This window comes from Lissotriton helveticus, chromosome 2_1, assembly GCF_964261635.1.
Source record: "Lissotriton helveticus chromosome 2_1, aLisHel1.1, whole genome shotgun sequence".
Classification (NCBI taxonomy): Eukaryota; Metazoa; Chordata; class Amphibia; order Caudata; family Salamandridae; genus Lissotriton; species Lissotriton helveticus.
In genome coordinates, this window is record NC_136059.1 from 798,165,677 (window position 1) to 798,187,317 (window position 21,641).

A 21,641-nucleotide genomic window follows, 5' to 3' on the forward strand; every position below is an offset into this window, starting at 1 on the left:
CATATAACTCACCCACCAATGGGAGGCTCCAATGAGACTTCTGGGAAGTGTAGTGCGGAAAACACACAATCAAGTCCTGTATGGACTCCACGAGTGGGCCCGTCCTCGATCCCATGTACGGCTGCTACTTCACTGCCGTGACCCCCACGTTAACGGGGTGGTGCATACTCTGCGGCTGGACTGCCGCATATAGATTCACGCTCCAAGGTTGTCCACCTTATGAGTAGCACGCGAGCAGCAGCTTTATTTATGTGTAGGTGAGGACGGGGATCCGCTCGTAGACGCCGCTCCGTAATGGATCTGCCCGACGCGTTTCGAAGCTCCATCTGCTTCTCTTCAGGGGCTTTAACAGAAGCGGTGTGCGCACCCGTTACACTTCTCCAATTTCATATAACTCACCCACCAATGGGAGGCTCCAATGAGACTTCTGGGAAGTGTAGTGCGGAAAACACACAATCAAGTCCTGTATGGACTCCACGAGTGGGCCCGTCCTCGATCCCATGTACGGCTGCTACTTCACTGCCGTGACCCCCACGTTAACGGGGTGGTGCATACTCTGCGGCTGGACTGCCGCATATAGATTCACGCTCCAAGGTTGTCCACCTTATGAGTAGCACGCGAGCAGCAGCTTTATTTATGTGTAGGTGAGGACGGGGATGATGGACACTTTTCTGGAGCTTACATATAACGCGGCCGTCCTGCCGCGTGGTTTTGCACCTCCCCGAAAGAAAAAGGGGACCACACGAGGAGGAGGCACCTCATCGAATTTGTGGGGTAACAGCAGGGATATAAGACGGAACCCCCTGCCTGAGTCAATATCTGTATCTATAAGAACTACCGCTCCCACAATGCTCAGCCATATCATCATCCTATTGGAGGACGTGCATTGTTGAAATGGGAGCGTGAATCTCCGTGAAAGCCTCTGAAGAGAAAGCTGAGGAGCTTTTGAAACGCGTCAGGCACACCTGCACGGAGTGATTTAAGCGGCAACCGCCTGTACCGAAAAGAGAGTCTGACTCTCTGCTGCTGTTGGTCGAGTGCAATTCCAAACTGATGGACACTTTTCTGGAGCTTACATATAACGCGGCCGTCCTGCCGCGTGGTTTTGCACCTCCCCGAAAGAAAAAGGGGACCACACGAGGAGGAGGCACCTCATCGAATTTGTGGGGTAACAGCAGGGATATAAGACGGAACCCCCTGCCTGAGTCAATATCTGTATCTATAAGAACTACCGCTCCCACAATGCTCAGCCATATCATCATCCTATTGGAGGACGTGCATTGTTGAAATGGGAGCGTGAATCTCCGTGAAAGCCTCTGAAGAGAAAGCTGAGGAGCTTTTGAAACGCGTCAGGCACACCTGCACGGAGTGATTTAAGCGGCAACCGCCTGTACCGAAAAGAGAGTCTGACTCTCTGCTGCTGTTGGTCGAGTGCAATTCCAAACTGATGGACACTTTTCTGGAGCTTACATATAACGCGGCCGTCCTGCCGCGTGGTTTTGCACCTCCCCGAAAGAAAAAGGGGACCACACGAGGAGGAGGCACCTCATCGAATTTGTGGGGTAACAGCAGGGATATAAGACGGAACCCCCTGCCTGAGTCAATATCTGTATCTATAAGAACTACCGCTCCCACAATGCTCAGCCATATCATCATCCTATTGGAGGACGTGCATTGTTGAAATGGGAGCGTGAATCTCCGTGAAAGCCTCTGAAGAGAAAGCTGAGGAGCTTTTGAAACGCGTCAGGCACACCTGCACGGAGTGATTTAAGCGGCAACCGCCTGTACCGAAAAGAGAGTCTGACTCTCTGCTGCTGTTGGTCGAGTGCAATTCCAAACTGATGGACACTTTTCTGGAGCTTACATATAACGCGGCCGTCCTGCCGCGTGGTTTTGCACCTCCCCGAAAGAAAAAGGGGACCACACGAGGAGGAGGCACCTCATCGAATTTGTGGGGTAACAGCAGGGATATAAGACGGAACCCCCTGCCTGAGTCAATATCTGTATCTATAAGAACTACCGCTCCCACAATGCTCAGCCATATCATCATCCTATTGGAGGACGTGCATTGTTGAAATGGGAGCGTGAATCTCCGTGAAAGCCTCTGAAGAGAAAGCTGAGGAGCTTTTGAAACGCGTCAGGCACACCTGCACGGAGTGATTTAAGCGGCAACCGCCTGTACCGAAAAGAGAGTCTGACTCTCTGCTGCTGTTGGTCGAGTGCAATTCCAAACTGATGGACACTTTTCTGGAGCTTACATATATATATATATATGTATGTATGTATATATTTATATATGTATGTATATATATATTCACTGAAAAAACCATAGGTTTCAGGCCTTATATAGTTAGGAATTAGCATTTAAAAAACCTTGCAAATTCACTGAAAAAACCATAGGTTTCAGGCCTTATATAGTTAGGAATTATCATTTAAAAAAACTTTGAAATTCACTGGAAAAAAACATAGGTTTCAGACCTTATATAGTTAGGAATTAGCATTTAAAAAACCTTTAAAATTCACTCAAAAAACTATAAGTTTTAGGGGTGTTATAGTTAGCTGGACATTTCACTCATACAAAACCATTGAAATTGCTCCTATATAGTTAGTTGTACTAACTATATTTCGCGCACCCGCAATCCACTGCTGATGATGTCACATATTACATCATTCATGTCATGGTCAGTGACATCACTGATGACATCTCAAATGACATCACTGATGACATCATCCAGTGAATGTGGTTTGCTTCGTTATTTAAATATGCATTATATATATATAGCAATTTGCATTGAAGAATTAGTGGATATATAAAAATAAATATTTGGATGGAGGATTTAGTAGCAGTGTAATTGACTGTTTACTTGACCAATTTATAGTGTCTCACTAAATATAATGGATAGTGACTAAACTGTGTGAATATCTGTATCACTTTGTCAGTTGTTGTGTAAACTGGTTCTCCAGTTGGTTACTAGCTATGTGAAAGTCTATATTAGTTATTGATTAGTTAACTGAGTATTTGTATGGGAGAGTGAATGTGTGTGTGGTTCAGTAGTAGGTGTGCGACTGCCCAAAGATGTGTGAATAGTTGATTCACTAGATATATGAAGTTAAAACTACATGTTCTAACAGTTGTTTGGGTGAGTGAATATCTTTATGGGTGTGGTGATGAGCAAATATATTTCTCAATGGTACATGTCCAACAAACTAGAAAAATAAAAGGCAGTGTATGTGTCAGTTGTTGTATATAAATAAGTATACATAAGACTCAATGATTGTGTGAGTGACTGTATGGATAACTGTATACTTGTAATAATGATTTTATAATTCACTAAGTATGACTTACTATCTAAATGAATAGATGAAGTTGTGTTTGTATAAGTGTGTAGCTAAGTAAATATGTAAGTATTATCCATTGTTTGCATAAGTGAGTAGGATGACTTCATATGTGAATAGGATGTGTGCTGGTGTGTAATGTCGATATAGGTGTATAAGTATTTTTGATAGTGTTCTATTGTTCATTGACAGCATGTATGAGTGAATCTACAGGTAAGTGATTAGATGTGTGTATACATCTATGAATCACTCAGTGGGTTTTTAGATACTTGTATTGCTGTGACAATGGATCCGAATATGATACTCTGTATTTTACAAAGAGTGATGAAAGATTTTACTAGTGTATGAAAGGTGTATGTAATTGTCACGTGGATGATGTCATCAGTGATGTCATTTGAGATGTCATCAGTGATGTCACTGACCATGTCATGAATGATGTAATATGTGACATCATCAGCAGTGGATTGCGGGTGCGGGAAATATAGTTAGTACAACTAACTATATAGGAGCAATTTCAATGGTTTTGTATGAGTGAAATGTCCAGCTAACTATAACACCCCTAAAACTTATAGTTTTTTGAGTGAATTTTAAAGGTTTTTTAAATGCTAATTCCTAACTATATAAGGTCTGAAACCTATGTTTTTTTCAGTGAATTTCAAAGTTTTTTTAAATGATAATTCCTAACTATATAAGGCCTGAAACCTATGGTTTTTTCAGTGAATTTGCAAGGTTTTTTAAATGCTAATTCCTAACTATATAAGGCCTGAAACCTATGGTTCTTTCAGTGAATTTCAAAAGTTTTTTTAATGCTAATTCCTAACTATATAAGACCTGAAAGCCCACCAGGAATCTCCAGTATGCGCCAGGGGACTGCATTGCAGAGAGGGGTAATGAAGCTGCGCCCCTTTTTACACCTCTCTGCAGCGCAGCCCCCGGGCGTGTTTGCAGAGGGGGAACAAATTCCCCTTGCATACTGGGGGTCCCTGGGGGCCAACTAGCCCACGTTGAACCTGCAGTATGCGCCAGGGGACTGCATTGCAGAGAGGTGTAATAAGGCCACACCCTTTTATACACCTCTCTGCAATGCAGCCCCGTGCATGTTTGAAGAGGGGGAACTAATTCCTCTTGCATACTGGGGGTCCCTGGGGGCCAATTAGCCCAACTGGAACCTCCAGTATGCACCAGGGGGCTGCATTGCACAGAGGTGTAATGAGGCTATGCCCCTTTTTACACCTCTCAGCAACGCAGCCCACTGGCGCGTTTGCAGAGGGGGAACTAATTCCCCTTGCATACTGGGGGTCCCTGGGGGCCAACTAGCCCACCAGGAGCCTCCAGTATGCGCCAGGGGGCTGTGTTGCTTTACCCCGGAGGGCGGCTGTCCCCGGGGAAGTGTGGGGTGGATTGGGCACCCCCCACACTTCTTTATCACTATGCCCCTGCGATTTGGTTCCCCGGGGGGGGTAATTTTTAAAAAAACATACTGTTTTTTTGTTTTGTTTTTAAATGTTGGCCTTGGGGTCCTTGTGGGACCACCTTAGCAGGCCTAGGTGGTCAGGGTGTTTCTACCCTGCCCCCTTTTTGTGTTCTACACATTTGTTTTTCTGCTATCTTGTGCCTCAGTCTAATGAGCTCAAGATGGCTGCCAGCACTTCCTGGTTTGGATTGTTGACAGCCAATAAGCATGCGGCTTTCTCGGAAAGGTACGCGTACCGTCCGCGTACGTACGCTGACCCGTGCAGGCACGGTATGCGCACCCCGCGATTTTTCGGAAAAAAAAAAATGTATTCCTTGTGGGACCCCCTGAGCAGGCCTAGGGGGTCAGGGTGCTTCTACCCTGCCCCCTTTTTGAGTTCTACACGTTTGTTTTTCTGATTTCTTGTGCCTCAGTCTACCGAGGCACAAGATGGCTGCCAACATTTCTGTTTTGGAGTGTTGACAGACATTGGCAGCCAATCAGCATGCAGCTCGCGCACGCGAAGGTTCGCGCACGTATATATAAATATATATATATTATAGTCAGCTGGACATTTTACTCATACAAAACCATTGAACTTCCCCCGTTATAGTTAGTTGTACTCACTATAACTCACGCGCCCGCAATCCACTGCTGATGATGTCACATATTACAACATTCATGACATGGTCAGTGACATCACTGATTACATCACTGATGACATCTCAAATGACATTACTGATGACATCACTGATGACATCATCCAGTGAATGTGGTTTGCTTTGATATTTAAATATGTATTATAAATACCCTACTTTGCATTGAAGAATGAGTGGATATATAAATATAAATGTGTGGATGGTGGATTTAGTAACAGTGTCATTGATTGTTTCCTTGACTAATTTGTAGAGTCTCACTATATATAATGTGTAGTTACTAAACTGTGTGAAAGTCTTTATTGCTTTGTCTTAATTGCTATGTTAAAGACGATATTTGTTATTGGTTTCTTATCGGTGTATTTGTATGGGTAAATGAATGTCTATGTGGTTTGGTGGGGGGTGTGAGATTGCCAAAAAATGTGTGAATAGTTCATTCAGTAGGTATATGAGGTTAAGACTACATGTTATAACAGTTGGTTCAGTGAGTGTATATGTTTATGGGTGTGGTGGTGATGAAATATTTCTCTCAATTGTACATCTCCATTAAACTTGAAAAAAAGGCAGTGTATGTGACAGTTATATCTAATTAAGTGTGCCTAAGACTTAGTGATTGTATGAGTCACTATATGGATAACTGTATACTTGTAATAGTGATTTTATAACACACTAAGTGTGAGTTACTATCTATATAAATAGATGAAGCGTTGTTTGTATAAGTGTAGGTGAGTAAATGTAAGTATAATCAATTGTTTGCATAAGTCAGAAGGATGTCTTTATAAGTGAATACAATGTGTGCTGGTGTGTAATGTTGAAATAGGCGTATAAGTATATTTGATAGTGTTCTGTTGATTATTCACTGCATATAACACTGAATCTATAGGTAAGTGATTAGATGTGTGTATAGTTCTATGAATAACTGAGTGGGTGTTTAGAAATTTATATTGGTGTGTCAATGGTTTCAAATATGGCACTTTCTATTTTACAGTGAGTGATGAAAGAGTATACTAGTGTGTGATGAGGTGTATTTGATTGTCACATGGATTATGTCATCAGTGATGTCATCAGTGATGTCATTTGAGATGTCATCAGTGATGTCACTGACCATGTCATGAATGATGCACTTTTTGTGACGTTCCGGTGGCGCAGAAGACTGAGTGATATTTATCAGGCAGGACTAAGCCACTTTTGTGGCGTAATCCTGCCTGATAAATATCAGTCCCTTTAACGCAGTGTCCTGCGTTAAAGGGGTGTGCAATGGGTGTTGCTGGGGACGTTGAGTAATTTATAGCATCCTCAAAGTCAGTCTTTCAAAAATTCCAAAGTATAGGACATGATAATCCAAATCCAAATGTTTCTCAAGAAAAGTCATAAACCGTGTCCGTGGGTCATATCTGCCCAAACGCCGATATTCCGAAAGATTGAAAATGACTTTTCTTGAGAAACATTTGGATTTGGATTATCATGTCCTATACTTTGGAATTTTTGAAAGACTGACTTTGAGGTTGCTATAAATTACTCAATTCTGCCCGAATTGTGTGGGTAAAATTGATACCTAGTCACTTTGAATAAGAATGTACTTACGTCTTGTCTAACATTTGGAAGAAATATCTAGTTATATGAACACAGGATACCGACATAACTTGAAGAAAATAAGAACGCCCTGAAGAAGTTCTGTTGTACAGAACGAAACGCATCGGCTGGCTGTGGTACATAAACTTAAGGAAAATAAAAGCATTTGAATATACACCAAGATTCAGCTCTTCAATAAGGACTCTAAGTGATATGATTTGATTGGACTTGTTGTGCAAGTGGTGCTGTGCAAACTTTGGAATATTCTCCACTACTCTCTACTACTCACTCTCTACTACTCCACTACTCTCTAATACTCACTCTCTACTACTCATTCTCTACTACTCTCTACTCTCTACTACTCACTCTTTACTACTCACTCTCTACTACTCTACTACTCACTCTCTACATCTCACTCTCTACTACTCTCTACTACTCTCTCTCCACTACTCTCTCTCTACTACTCTCTACTACTCACTCTCTACTACTCACTCTACTACTCACTCTCTACTACTCACTCTCTACTACGCTCTCTACTACTCTCTACCACTCACTCTTCTACTCACTCTCTACTACTCTCTACTATTCTCTCTCTCTGCTACTCACTCTCTACTACTCACTCTCTACTACTCTCTACTACTCACTCTCTACTACTCATTCTCTACTACTCTCTACTCTCTACTACTCACTCTTTACTACTCACTCTCTACTACTCTACTACTCACTCTCTACATCTCACTCTCTACTACTCTCTCTCCACTACTCTCTACTACTCTCTACTACTCACTCTCTACTACTCACTCTACTACTCACTCTCTACTACTCACTCTCTACTACTCTCTCTGCTACTCTCTACTACTCACTCTTCTACTCACACTCTACTACTCTCTACTATTCTCTCTCTCTGCTACTCACTCTCTACTACTCACTCTCTACTACTCTCTACTACTCATTCTCTTCTACTCACTCTCTACTACTCTCTACTACTCACTCTTTACTACTCTCTACTACTCACGCTCTACTGCTCTCTACTACTCACTCCACTACTTACTCTCTACTACTCTCTACTACTCACTCTCAACTACTCTCTACTACTCACTCTACTATTCACTCTACTACTCTCTACTAATCACTCTCTGCTACTCTCTACTGCTCTCTGCTACTCTCTACTACTCACTCTCTACTCTCTATTACTCACTTTCTACTCTCTACCTCTCTCTACTTCTCTCTCTACTAGTCTCTACCTCTCTACCTCTACCTCTCTACCTCTACACCTCTACCTCTCTCTACCTCCACACATATACATATATATATATTCACTGAAAAAACCATAGGTTATAGACCATATATAGTTAGGAATTAGCATTTAAAAAACCTTATTTTACTCACACAAAACCATTGAAATTCCATATATAGTTAGTTGCACTAACTATATATCGCGCACCCGCAATCCACTGCTGATGATGTCACATATTACATCATTCATGACATGGTCAGTGACATCACTGATGACATCACTGATGACATCTCAAATGACATCACTGATGACATCACTGATGACATCATCCAGTGACTGTGTGTTTCTGTAAAGTTTAAATATGTTTTACATATTGAAGAATGAGTAGATGTAGAAGTGTCTGGATGAAGGATTTAGTAGGTGCGTGACTGACTGTATGAGTGAGTGATTAAATGTGTCTCACTGAGTGCATGGGTTAGTGACTAAACTGTCTTAATTTGTGCATCATTATGTCTGTTGTTCTGTAAACTGCTGCATGTGTTGATCAGTAGCTATATGAGTAACTATATGGGTTATTGATTGATTGCCCAAATATTTGTATGGGAGACTGAGTGTGTGTGTGGCTGGCTGGGAGGTGTGTGACTCTGTGCAGATCAATGTGTACTTGTATCAATGATTGTATAAGAGAGTAATTATGTGTTAGTATATGTTTCAAAATGTAAGGTGCTCTATGTTTAACTGTATAGATTAGAAAATGGAAGTGTGATTGATTCTTTACAGGACTGACTAGGTGTGTGAGTAACTCCATGGATGAGTGACAGAGTGTGAGAGTCTGTATAGGTGTATGAGTGCATATGATAGTGTTGTAAAGATGAGTGATTGTATGTATGAATGATTGTATGGGTAAATGAGTGAATGTGTGTGTAAACATAGGAATCACTGAGTGCGTATGTAGTAACTAGTATTGGTGTGTCAATGGTTTCAAAAATTATACTCTGTATTTAACACTGGGTGTAACAGAGGTTATATTAAAGTGTGAAGAGATGCATTGTATTGTCACATGAATGATATCATCAGTGATGTGGTCATTGATGTCAAATGAGATGTCATCAGTGATGTCATCAGTGATGTCATTTGAGATGTCATCAGTGATGTCATCAGTGATGTCACTAACCATGTCATGAATGATGTAATATGTGACATCATCAGCAGTGGATTGCGGGTGCGCGATATATAGTTAGTGCAACTAACTATATATGGAATTTCAATGGTTTTGTGTGAGTAAAATAAGGTTTTTTAAATGCTAATTCCTAACTATATATGGTCTATAACCTATGGTTTTTTCAGTGAATTTTCAAGGTTTTGTAAATGCTAATTCCTAACTATATATGGTCTATAACCTATGGTTTTTTCAGTGAATTTTCAAGGTTTTGTAAATGCTAATTCCTAACTATATATGGTCTATAACCTATGGTTTTTTCAGTGAATTTCAATGGTTTTTTAATAGCAAATATCATAAGCTGTCGAATGTCAAGTACGTGGTAAGAATTTTTTTTTTCGTGTTTATGCACACTGATCTGCTTTGATTGCTGCCCCCCACCCCTCATTTCTATTAGGAGTACTCTCTCTTTGCAGATAGTGAAGGGTAGTTAACGCAGCCCTTTCCCCCTTTGTAATCCGTCGTGCCTGCTTCTCTCTCCATTTGATTGATTGTTCTCTTTGGTTCATTCTCTATTTACAAACAAGCACAGAGTCGCAATACTCTGTTTAGTCTTTGCAGATAGCGAAAAATCGTGTAAAAAAACAAAAGGAATCGAGCAAAATCAGTAGGCCACTAATGGGATCTCTTTTGACCTCGCTAAAATAGAAACATTAGGAACAACCTGTTGAAAATAGCAATGCGTATGTATATAAGCGGCGTTCATTTGTGTTCACAGTACCCCTTGTTGATTGTTTCAATCGAGCATTGAATTGTTCGAAGTTAATTCTCTTAACGATCTTCTCTACCTGCAAACGAGGAAGAATAGGAATATTCTATCTCCCTTTGCAGATAGTGAAGGGTAGGTAACGCAAGCCTTTAACACGTCGTACCTATTTCATTCCTCATTGATTGATTGATTGTCCGAACATTGACTGTTTGGGAATTAGTTCTTTTTGGAGGTATTCCCTGTTTGCAAATAAACGTAGGAAAATCTTTGCAAGTAGTGAAAGGGTACGTAATGCGGACCGTTCTCCCCCGTTGTAATCTGTCATGCCTATCTACTCCCCACTGATTGATGCACCTTTTTCACCCGGACCATTTACTAGAGATACGTCATCTGGCCCGACCAGAGAGCACCCCTAGTGAAAAGGACATATGCAATAATAACGAAGTGATCACTGTATCCTGTTAACAGAAACTTTACCATGAAACAACCTGGAAAGAAAAAAATAGGAAAACGAAAATCAGTAGGCCACTGATGAACATGAACTTTTATTAAACAACGAACAAAGAAACGATAACATAACGTAATGATAAAACCTATTAATGTCCTAGAAACAAGAAAACGTTAAAATATGCCAGTGGTGAGAGACCAGAAAAACAGTAAGAGAAACCAAATCACCCCTCGCTGTCCCACCGCCTGCCACGCCAAAAAAATCGATAGACTAGGGAAAATGCAAGTCAGTAGAACATCCACCCCCACTCTGGAAACTTCCAAGGTGGGGCAGGGTTCCGGCTACGCCCAGCCGGGAGCAGCCCATATAAGGCAGGTCCTGCTGCCACGCCTCGGCCAGGAGATCCTAACGTAGGGTGTAGCCGAAGGAGAGGCCGAGGCCAGCGGGACCCGGCCAGGGGATTGCCTTTACAACGCTGAACAGTTGCAGGGGGGGGGAATGTCTCCTCGACCCTCCCCTCTCTCTCCCAGTCCGGCCGCGGTGGCCCTTGAGAGTTGCAGGTAGTCCCGCCACATGCTCTTCCGGTCCGACCACCAACGGTCGGGGGGCCGAGGCCCACGGGATCCGGCTGCAGCCGATAAACCAAGAAACCCGTTCATGGGGCCAGAGCCAGGGGCGTCCGGCCGACATCCACCGGAAGCCCGGCCCGAAGACGGACGGGACACTTCTTTCTTTTATAATGGCTGCGACAACACTGGGGGGGGATGTCTTGCACATGCCTCCGACCCCCCCCTCGTCCTCATCGCCTGGTCCGGCCATAACAAATCTCAAGCGAGACGCCGTGGGGTGCACTGGGAGGGACGGTGCGAACAGGCCTCTCCCGCCTCCCCAGGTGGAGACTTCCCAGCTGCACCCTCAGCGCTCCAGGCGGTGGCATCCTAACAACTACAGTGCTGCACAGTTTCGGAACGACCTAGATAACGGTTCTTCCACTGTGGCCATGCTGCAACGTCTCGCCCGGCAGGGTGGAGCCCGTCCGCTCATGTGACCCCGCGATCGCCGGTAGCTGCCGAACTCTCAAAATGGCGGTCGACCTGGCAAGAGCGGGCCCAACATAAAGAAATGGCCCGGTCACTGGTTGACTCCACCACCGTAGTCCTCCACGACCTTGAGGATTCTAGAGGAGCCGCGGGAGTCTCCGACCCCCGATGGGGAATGACTGCCATGATCGCCCGTGGAGTGACGAAACTGTATCCGCGGGACGTCGGCGCTCCCATGCTGGCGCCAGCCTCACTTTGAATTACTACAATCCTGCAGACCTCACTTCCGGTGAAAGCACAGTGTGACCCGGTAGGAAAAATTATTGCACCCCCTCCCCTTTTTGACTGATAGTTCAAACCACCGATCCTTTCCTTTGCCCTTTTAACGGAACTTTGGACTGCCTCCCCCTCTTTTACATTTTCTAGAGAAAACAAAACATTAACCACTACATTAGCATAGCAGTTGACACCAGAACTGTTTTCAAATTGAAAACCAACAACATCTTCAACAGAATCCTTTTTGTTTCTGCTGTGACCCTGCTACAGCACAGGCATTGTCCCCAGCAGTAATTCTGCAATGCCGGTAAGAATAGCTGTGGTGCCTACTGGACTCACTCACCCCCGCGGCGCCCCACGCCGTTTTTTGCTGGGCGGCAACTTACTAGACATCACTTTCGTGCCATCTAGATTTCAGCGCGTTCTGCTGCCTTGGAACTATTCGCACAACAGACCGCTACTGACAAGAATATTTCATTATTGGTGCTGTCAATTTCAATAAATCTATTGGATAATTAAAAAGAAATTGCCACGGTCTCTTAGTTGTTTAAATGTTTTTACTGTTTTTGTTTTGTTGTATATATTTATATGTTATTAAAGTTTTATATTCCTACTACTTTGTTGGAGTGCTATATATTTTTAATGTGACACATAATTGTAAAACCTTTGATGTACAAAGAGTCATTCCTGGAATCTTCCGCTTCAGGCTCGGTCCCCTCCCCAATCACAATACAGGATGGTTTTCAGATAGTAGGAACACGTGTGGTGTGACGGATCTCATCGAGTGTGGGCCTTGATCTACTATAACTCCTTTGAAGAGGGGTGATTCTTTACAGCTGGGGCCATAAACTACATCTGCAGGGCTAGCTGATAGCCTGGACAATCGGACACAGAGAAAGAGGAGTGTCAGAGGGTGCGGTAGTGAATAGGGCGAAAGGGAGGTGTCGGGCGGGCACAGAGTGTGATTCTCAGGGAAGAGCAGCGCAGATGGGGGGAGGTTTATTGCCCATGCATAAGACAGAGAGCGGTGGTGACCAGTGCCTGGGGGAGATGCTTACGAGGGTGAGGAGCCATGCTACGAATCGACAGCGTGCAGAGAGTGGGTCTGGTCAAGACATCTAAAATGGCTGCCGTGCACGACAAAAGTGTGGCATTTCAAAAAAGGCAAGATGGCGCAGACAATGTTTTTCAACACTTCCTCATTTCCTTCGAATCGAACGTTAACAGACGTTGGGGCATATTACCAAAGTTAAGCGATATTTATCGCTAACGATGCTTACCAACCAATTTTTTACCACTAAGCATCGTCAGAAATTATCGAAGATAAACCTTACTATTATCAAGGTTTATTGCAAATGCGATAATAAACGGCCGCAATGCATGAATATCGCTAAAAACTCAGCGATATTCATGCATTACCGAGCTAATACTCTTAGCCATGTTATCCACCTCCCATTGGATAACATGGCTAAGAACTGCTCAGGGCAGGTGTTACTTTTTGGAGATATTCGCGCTTAGCGCGAATATCTCCAAAAGTTGGTAATAGGAGATAGATATCTTGCATGTTGTAATGCAAGTTATTGTGGTATATGGAACTCATACCATAATCTCTCAGGAAAGCAGAAACTGATCCTTTTGGGACCGCCTAAAAAGGCCTAGGGGGTGAGGAGTACTCTACTTTGCCCCCTTTTCACGTTCCGAACTATTTTATTTTACTCTCTTCTGTAATTACACAAAATACCAGCGATAAGATGCATCGGAGACACACAGTGAGAGAAAGGAGGCCGGAGATGAAGAAGACATGTCAAATACACATTGGAGATAATATAGTGGCAGAAGGGAAGTAAATATGAGTAAACTTACCATGTAACATAAAAATGTTGCACTCTATACTATAAGTCTCATTTTATACTACAATCACTTCGCTCCAACCTCATAAATTAAAAATAAAAATGAATAATGTCTCAAACAATTTTTGATTTCTAAATATAAATTTATTCTTCAGAATTTTCTAAATTTGAAAGAACTAGTAACATGTCCTCATCAGCAATGTCCTCATTAAAAGTCTCCAATGATGATTCTTGTAACTCTATGGTCTCCAAACACTCGATAAATTCGCCATCAAGAGATTGATCAAAAAAATCATTCAAGTCATCTCCTCCTTGTGACAATATTTCATTATTGGTGCTGTCAATTTCAATCAATGTAGTGGAATCATTCAAGTCATCTCCTCGTGACAATATTTCATTATTGGTGCTCTCAATTTCAATCAATGTAGTGGAATCATTCAAGTCATCTCCTCCTTGTGACAATATTTCATTATTGGTGCTGTCCATTTCAATCAATCTAATGGAATCATACAAGCCATCTCCTCCTTGTGACAATATTTCATTATTGGTGCTCTCAATTTCAATCAATGTAGTGGAATCATTCAAGTCATCTCCTTGTGACAATATTTCATTCTTGGTGCTGTCCATTTCAATCAATCTAATGGAATCATACAAGTCATGTCCTCCTTGTGACAATATTTCATTATTGGTGCTCTCAATTTCAATCAATGTGTTGGACAATTCAAAAGAAATTGCCACGGTCTCTTCATTGTGAGCCATTTTATTTTGAAATTGCTTGCTGTAAATTGCAGAAAAAAATAATCACTTTCATTTATCGTCTTTAGTAATACATAATATAAAACTAACTTTATCAAGTATTTAGTATAACAGAAGGACTGCAAATAAATAACAGAAAACATTTTTCAAATTATCTTCAAGTGTACAACATAGTTCCCCATACAAATTAACAACTCACCTTTTTAAAAGTAGCAGAAGTGTTAGTACTGTGTAAATCAAACACCAGAAATTCACCACCAAAAATTCCTCACAAATGTACCTCAGACAGTAGTATCACAAAATGGCTGTGGTTTCCTCTCATTTGACATATATACATAACCAATTAACTTTCATCACACACAAATACAAAACCAAAGTAACATTTTAATTGGTTCTAAATTTCAACACTTTCAAATGTGTTTTCCCCATGCAATTTTCCATAGGACATTTACATACGTCTACATCCTGAATGGCTGAACGGAATTACACCAAACTTGGCAAAATGGTACATCAAACCTAAGAGGTCAGGAAGGATCTACTATGCCCCCTTATGGTCATTTCCCCCTTCGCTTTGGCCTCCTCTTGTCTCTCAATCCTACCGAGGGACAAGATGGCGGCCGCTACGGACTGTTTGGAATGTTGACAGACGCCGGAGAACCAATCAGCTTCGCAAAGCTCCGTAACGCGAAAAGTACGCGAAGCGGAGCGCTGTTACAGATATATATCTTTTTTTCAACGTTAATTTCTCAAAATCCACTGGAGCACATATATTGAGACCTAGCAAAGGCACATCGGGCTACCAGTCCCTAATATTTTGCCAAGTTTCGTGCAAATCCATTCAGCCGTTCGATTATTATTATTTTGGTTTTTTTTTGCCCCGCGGGGCCCTTTTAAAACCTCCACATCAAACCTAGGGGGTCAGCGAGGATCTACTATGCCCCCTTATAGTTATTTCCCCCTTTGTTTTGACCTCCTCTTGTCTCTCGATCCTACCGAGAGACAAGATGGCGGCCGCTACGGACTGTTTGGAATGTTGACAGACGCCGGAGAACCAATCAGCTTCGCTTCACAAAGCTCCGTTGCGCGAAAAGTCCGCGAACCAGAGCGCTAACCGGTCGGCTGTTACAGATATATATCTTTTTTTAAACGTTAATTTCTCAAAATCCACTGGAGCACATATATTGAGACCTACAAAAGGCACATCGGGCTACCAGTCCCTACAATTTTGCCAAGTTTCGTGCAAATCCATTCAGCCGTTCGGGCTAAAAGTGAGGCCAACCGCCCTATGGAAAACTCAATGTTAAAAACACGTTTTGGGACCCCCCTTTTTTCTCAGCCCCCACTGGACGAACCCCCCCCAAATTTTCAAGGGCTGCTCAGAAACAAAATGTGCCATTTTCCTGAAAATTTCAGCCAATTCCGTCCACAAACGCCAAAGTTATTAGACATAGAATTTTCAAAAAACCCATAGAGAAAAAATCCTAACTATATATACCTACTGGCGACCGCCAGTAGGTAATATATATGCATATATATATGCATATGCATTTATATATATGTATGTGTATATATATATACATACATATATAAACATATATAATCTGCATATCTATATAAATACAAATATAAATGCATGCATACATATACATATATGCATACATATGCATGTTATTCACATGAAAGTTTGAAAAACACTAATAAAAGCAAAGCTAAAAAGACACCTCATTACAAACAGAATGGCTTTAACTTAAACGAGGGCGAGATCTATTGCATTTTCAATGCTTGTTTACTTTGGTTCCATCAAGAAGGCATTCAGATGTGTCACACATTTGCCATAAATTCTGAATGTTAGCACTCTAGTTGCTCATTAGATCACTGTAGTAAAGCTACTGCTCACCAGGGAAGTCTGCTGCTGGTATTCAAAGTGCATGTTTCAGTCTGCATGTCAGAATTTTTTTAATGAAATAGAAGAGGATTTGAGAAGTCACTAAAAATGTGCCCTCATTTTTCTTTCTGAAGCACTAATACTTTCTATGGCAAAATGAACCCCCTCATTTTGTTCCTTTTTAAATTAAATGTTTTCAGACTTACCACTTCATTCCAATCAAGATGGCTTCTGGTGTGCTATACTTTTGTCATAAGTAAGACCGTTAGCGCTCTAGTTGTTCTTTAGAACACTCTGGGACATTCTGTCATTGGGCTATACTTGGGCTACATCTGGGTGATATTTGGGCTACATTTGGGCTCTTTTGTCTCTGGTGGCCATCTTGGGACACTGCAAGTCAGAATTTTTTTATGAAATAGAAGAGGATTTGAGAAGTCACTCAAAATGTGCCCTACTTTTTCTTTCTGCAGCACTAATCATACTTTCTATGGCAAAATATACCCCCTCATTTTGTTCCTGTTTAAATTAAATGTTTTAAGAGTTACCACTTTATTCCAATCAAGATGGCTTCAGGTGTGACATACCTTTGTAATAAGTAGGACTGTTAGCACTCTAGTTGTTCTTTAGAACACTCTAGGAGGCTGCAGTAGAACACAAAGGAATCAACTGACAGTCTCTGTCCTTGTTGGATGTACATGTTTTACTGAGAATGTCAGACTTCATTCTCACATGACTGAGAAAGATAATGTGAATTTACAGAAAATATGCTTTCAGTTTAGCTTATAGATCCCCTTCCAAACCACTGTGGGAAAAGCATGAGATAATAGTTTTCTTTCAAACATGATTCATGATATCCCAGCAGAAGGCTTTTTCACATGGTAAAATCACCTTAGAACACACCACAATTCCTAAAATGAGTATGGTACCATCAACAAATGATTTATAATGTAACTAAAGTCCTAAAACCTTCTATTAACTGCAATGCTTTTTAATGAGGTGCTATCATGTATATTGGTCCCAAGATGGCGTACCCCGTGATTTTAAATTTTTTTTAGGGGGGCCTGGGGGGTCCTTGTGGGACCCCCTGAGCAGGCCTAGGGGGTCAGGGTGCTTCTACCCTGCCCCCTTTTTGAGTTCGACACGTTTGTTTTTCTGCTTTCCTGTGCCTCAGTCTACCGAGGTACAAGATGGCTGCCAACAATTTCTGTTTTGGAGTGTTGACAGACATTGGCAGCCAATCAGAATGCAGCTCATACTCGGTAAGGTACAGAGTACAGTAAGCTTATATAGATATATATATTTTTTCAAATTCAATTTTCTCAACAACTACTGGAGGGATTTACACCATTTAAACAAAAGGCCCTACTGCGTACCAGTCCCTACCATTTTGCCAAGTTTGGTGTAATTCCGTTCAGCGGTTCGGGCTGTAGCCGTGTCTAATCGTCCTATGGAAAAAAACATGGGGAAAACACATTTTGGGACCCCCCTTTTTTCTCAGCCCCCACTTGTCGAATCCCCCCAAAACTTTCAGGAAAGGAGCGGAGCGGGCCATCTTCTTTGAGAAATTTGCGGGGATTCATCAGCCGGCGCCAAAGTTATTCCCAATAGAATGTCCTATGGAAACTAGGTCCTTACTATATACACCTACTGGCGATAGCCAGTAGGTAATATATGTGTGTATATATTTTGTCCGACTTGATCACAGTATAACTTTGTGTTCTGCTCGGGAGTTGAGTTTTTCTTAAAAATGCATAGTTATTCCAGCCATGAAATGTATTAATATTTTACATAATATTCTGGATTGGTTTATGAGACTTTGCTTTTGCCGATACACGGCAGTATTCTGGTGTTCTGAAACTGATAGCAACATATGTGAATTTGCGATGTAAATATACACTATAAGATGGCGCCTAAAGCTGCGTAAATGAATTGGTTCCTTGTTTGTTTCTATTCATGACGTGCAAACATTGAAAATGGTGCTGCGCACTGGATGTCAGATGTGAACATTGAGAAAGGGAGGGCTCTCCCGAAACGCGTCTGTTATCTTTAAAATAAACCACCCTGCTGAGTGATTTTGCCGTGCTCGAGAGTGCTTTTTTATCCTATGACCCGGCTGGGTATTGCGTAGGATTTTGGAGCTGTGATATATATATATATATATATATATATATATATATATATCCCTTCAAAACCCCACAGAACAGAGCAGAAGTGGGCACTCCCGGTAAGCAAAAAATTGTTTATTGATTTCTCACACAGCGATGTCCGTCCTGACGCGTTTTGCCTTGTCCCAGATTTTTCAGTCATTTTTCGTTAAATTTTTTCAAATTTAAAGGTACAGCGCATATAGACATAAAAGAAAGAATATCCGTTGCTAATATGTCCCCCAGATTATACATGCTGTCTCTTAAACTGTCCCAATACATATTACATTCCAAATAATGTATATATTCTTTTTTATGTTAACATTTTACAAATGTATACTTTTTTAAATCATTTTTACAAAGAATTCTTTATTAAAAACAAGGCACCTTGACATTCTTATTTCTTATCTAACAAACTAGGATCCGGGGAACACTTAGGAAGCATTCTCTTGGGCCAGTGCCCAAACCTGATAAGAATCATTATGCAAGCTCTCTTTAGAATCAAACCTTTTGGTGACAAAATACAGAGCATTGCCAACCTCAAGATATTCTACTTATCGTAAAAGTATAAGGCATATTGTAAAACACTAGGAGGGGAACTGGGAACTGATGTTTTACATGTATTGTTTTAATCATTATGGTCACCATTATTTGCATAAATCTGCAACCCCTCAAATGTGTTTCATTACAATCAATGGGAACATTGTCCGACACCGCTAAAAGGCGGCTCAAAAACATTTCAAGACAAATTTTCGTACTTCAAAGGGTTTAATGTAACAAATCCAGAAACGTTTTATTTCAGAAATGTAAATAAGACAGGCATGAAAACAATGTTGACCAATACTAAACAAGTTTATTCTGCAAACTTTTATGCTCAGCTGTCTACATTAGGTTTTGACTTTTAGAAAGACAACATCGAGACAAAAACTGTCTGGGGCACGAAAGACTGGCAGGTGCAAGGTTTAAAAGCCTTGTTCAGAGCCTGCATCATCCCAGAACAAATTATATTTTTAAATGACACTGTTCAACAAATTTCTTGTCTTGGCCTATCTAAGATAAAAGATTTAAATAAACGACCATGGATCTTGTCTTCCCCTGCCTCTGATTGTTCCTCGACCGCCCCTTTTGCCTGGGCTCGCCCATCGATTGCAGGATGTGGCTGTTGCTGTCTGTTTCTCTCACCATGGCTCTCCCTTGAAGAGGGACTGATTCACCCGGCTGTTGTTTACACGTGGGACCCATTTTGTTTGCTCCTGGCCACCACCATCTCTACTATTGACCTCCATTTTGAGGATGTTGTCTTGTTGTTGTTGTTCCCTTGCATTGCCTAATCATAGACACTAAGAGAGGACTGACTACTCCTCCACAAATTCGGTGGCCATCTTTAAGATATCCCCCTTCATAATCAGCCTGTGTAAGAACAAAATTTGCTTTCTCTGCACTTTATTTAAATTAACTTTCGTCTCTCCACTTACCCTATCTCTGCACTTTATATTTAATAACTATCTTCTCTTCTCTCCACTTACTCCCTTACCACTTTTTAAAATCTTTTTATCTATCTCTCCACTTACCCTATATCTGCACTTTATATTTAATAACTATCTTCTCTTCTCTCCACTTACTCCCTTACCACTTTTTGAAATCTTTTTATCTATCTTTCACCTCATTTATCCTACAGTTTCCTTTCTCCCCTTAATTACTCCTCCTCCCATTGATGCTCCATCTTAGGCTACCTCTTCAAATATACCCCCTTCTTTACCATTATTCCTCACTGTATATCACCCTTTATCGTTACCCCCTTCTTGGCTGTCCTCTGAGCTATCCCTACAATATTTAACGTTGTTATGTTTACCTTATTATGTTCACTGTATTATTTAATTCTGGATTGTTTACTATAACATGATGTTCCTCTGTTTTGCTCACCCTCTTCTCCTTCCATTATAATCTGCTCTGACTAATTTAGTTCTACCCCACCACATAGCTCCGTATATTAATCTTTGGATTGTCTATTTTTGTATTGTGCTGTGTATTTTTATTTTATTTTTGTACTTGTATTTTATTTTATATATTTTGCATTTTATTGTGTAGCCTCTTGCTCCACCACACCTGATGTCTCTTTGTTTAGTCCACCCTCATTTATTATTACTGTTATATGTGCTGCTGGCTAAATGTAACTCCACTCCCCCTTCTCATAACTCTGTTTTTTACCCGTGTGGCTGCTCACTTATATATTGTGCTGTGTATTTTTCATCTGACTATGCTGCCCCTTCTCATGACGTTCTTATTCGGACCCACACTTCTCATTGTTTAAACCTGCTCTGGCTATACCTAACCCGTCTCCCGCCTCCCCCCCTTTTTTATTTCAACTTCCAATATTCTTTTATTTCAGCTTTCAATATTCTGTTGGTGGTCAATGGCAATCTAATCTACTGTTCTCCCTCTTTCTTTCCCCATTCTACGAATCATGCCGCCCCTCACTCCTTCCCCCTCGACCCCTTTGTCACAAATCTCGAAACTCGGTCCTAACTCTTGGTCCATCCTCTACCCCTCCCATCTCACCAAACATGGGAAGAAAAACTTCAAACACAAAATTCTCTGTCTCCACCCAGAAACCTTATTTGCGGATCATCATAACAACCTTAACTCCTCACTTATCACCAATTTCATATTCTTCACCAAACGCACTTCTAAATGGAAAAGCCTATTTCTACGTCACCTCCCTATCTCTAAGTCACGCAATATCCCATACGGTCTAAAACTCTCCACCACCCCATCTCCTTCCTTTCCAGGAGAAATAGATATCTCCATTTTCAAATCTGGAACCATTCTCATCCAAGCATCTGAGAAACACCTCGATATCTTTGAACACCACTTCAGTTCCATATCCCAATCCTTCACACAATCTTTGAACCCTTCACTAGACACATCACCACCCGTCCTATCCCCGCCACCCATGTCTCTTATCTCTTTTGCACCCCATCTTTCATTGCCTGCCTCACTCTTCATTTCTCCTTCCCCCATCGCCTGCTGATTTACTTTTATCTTCTCATACTCCTAACA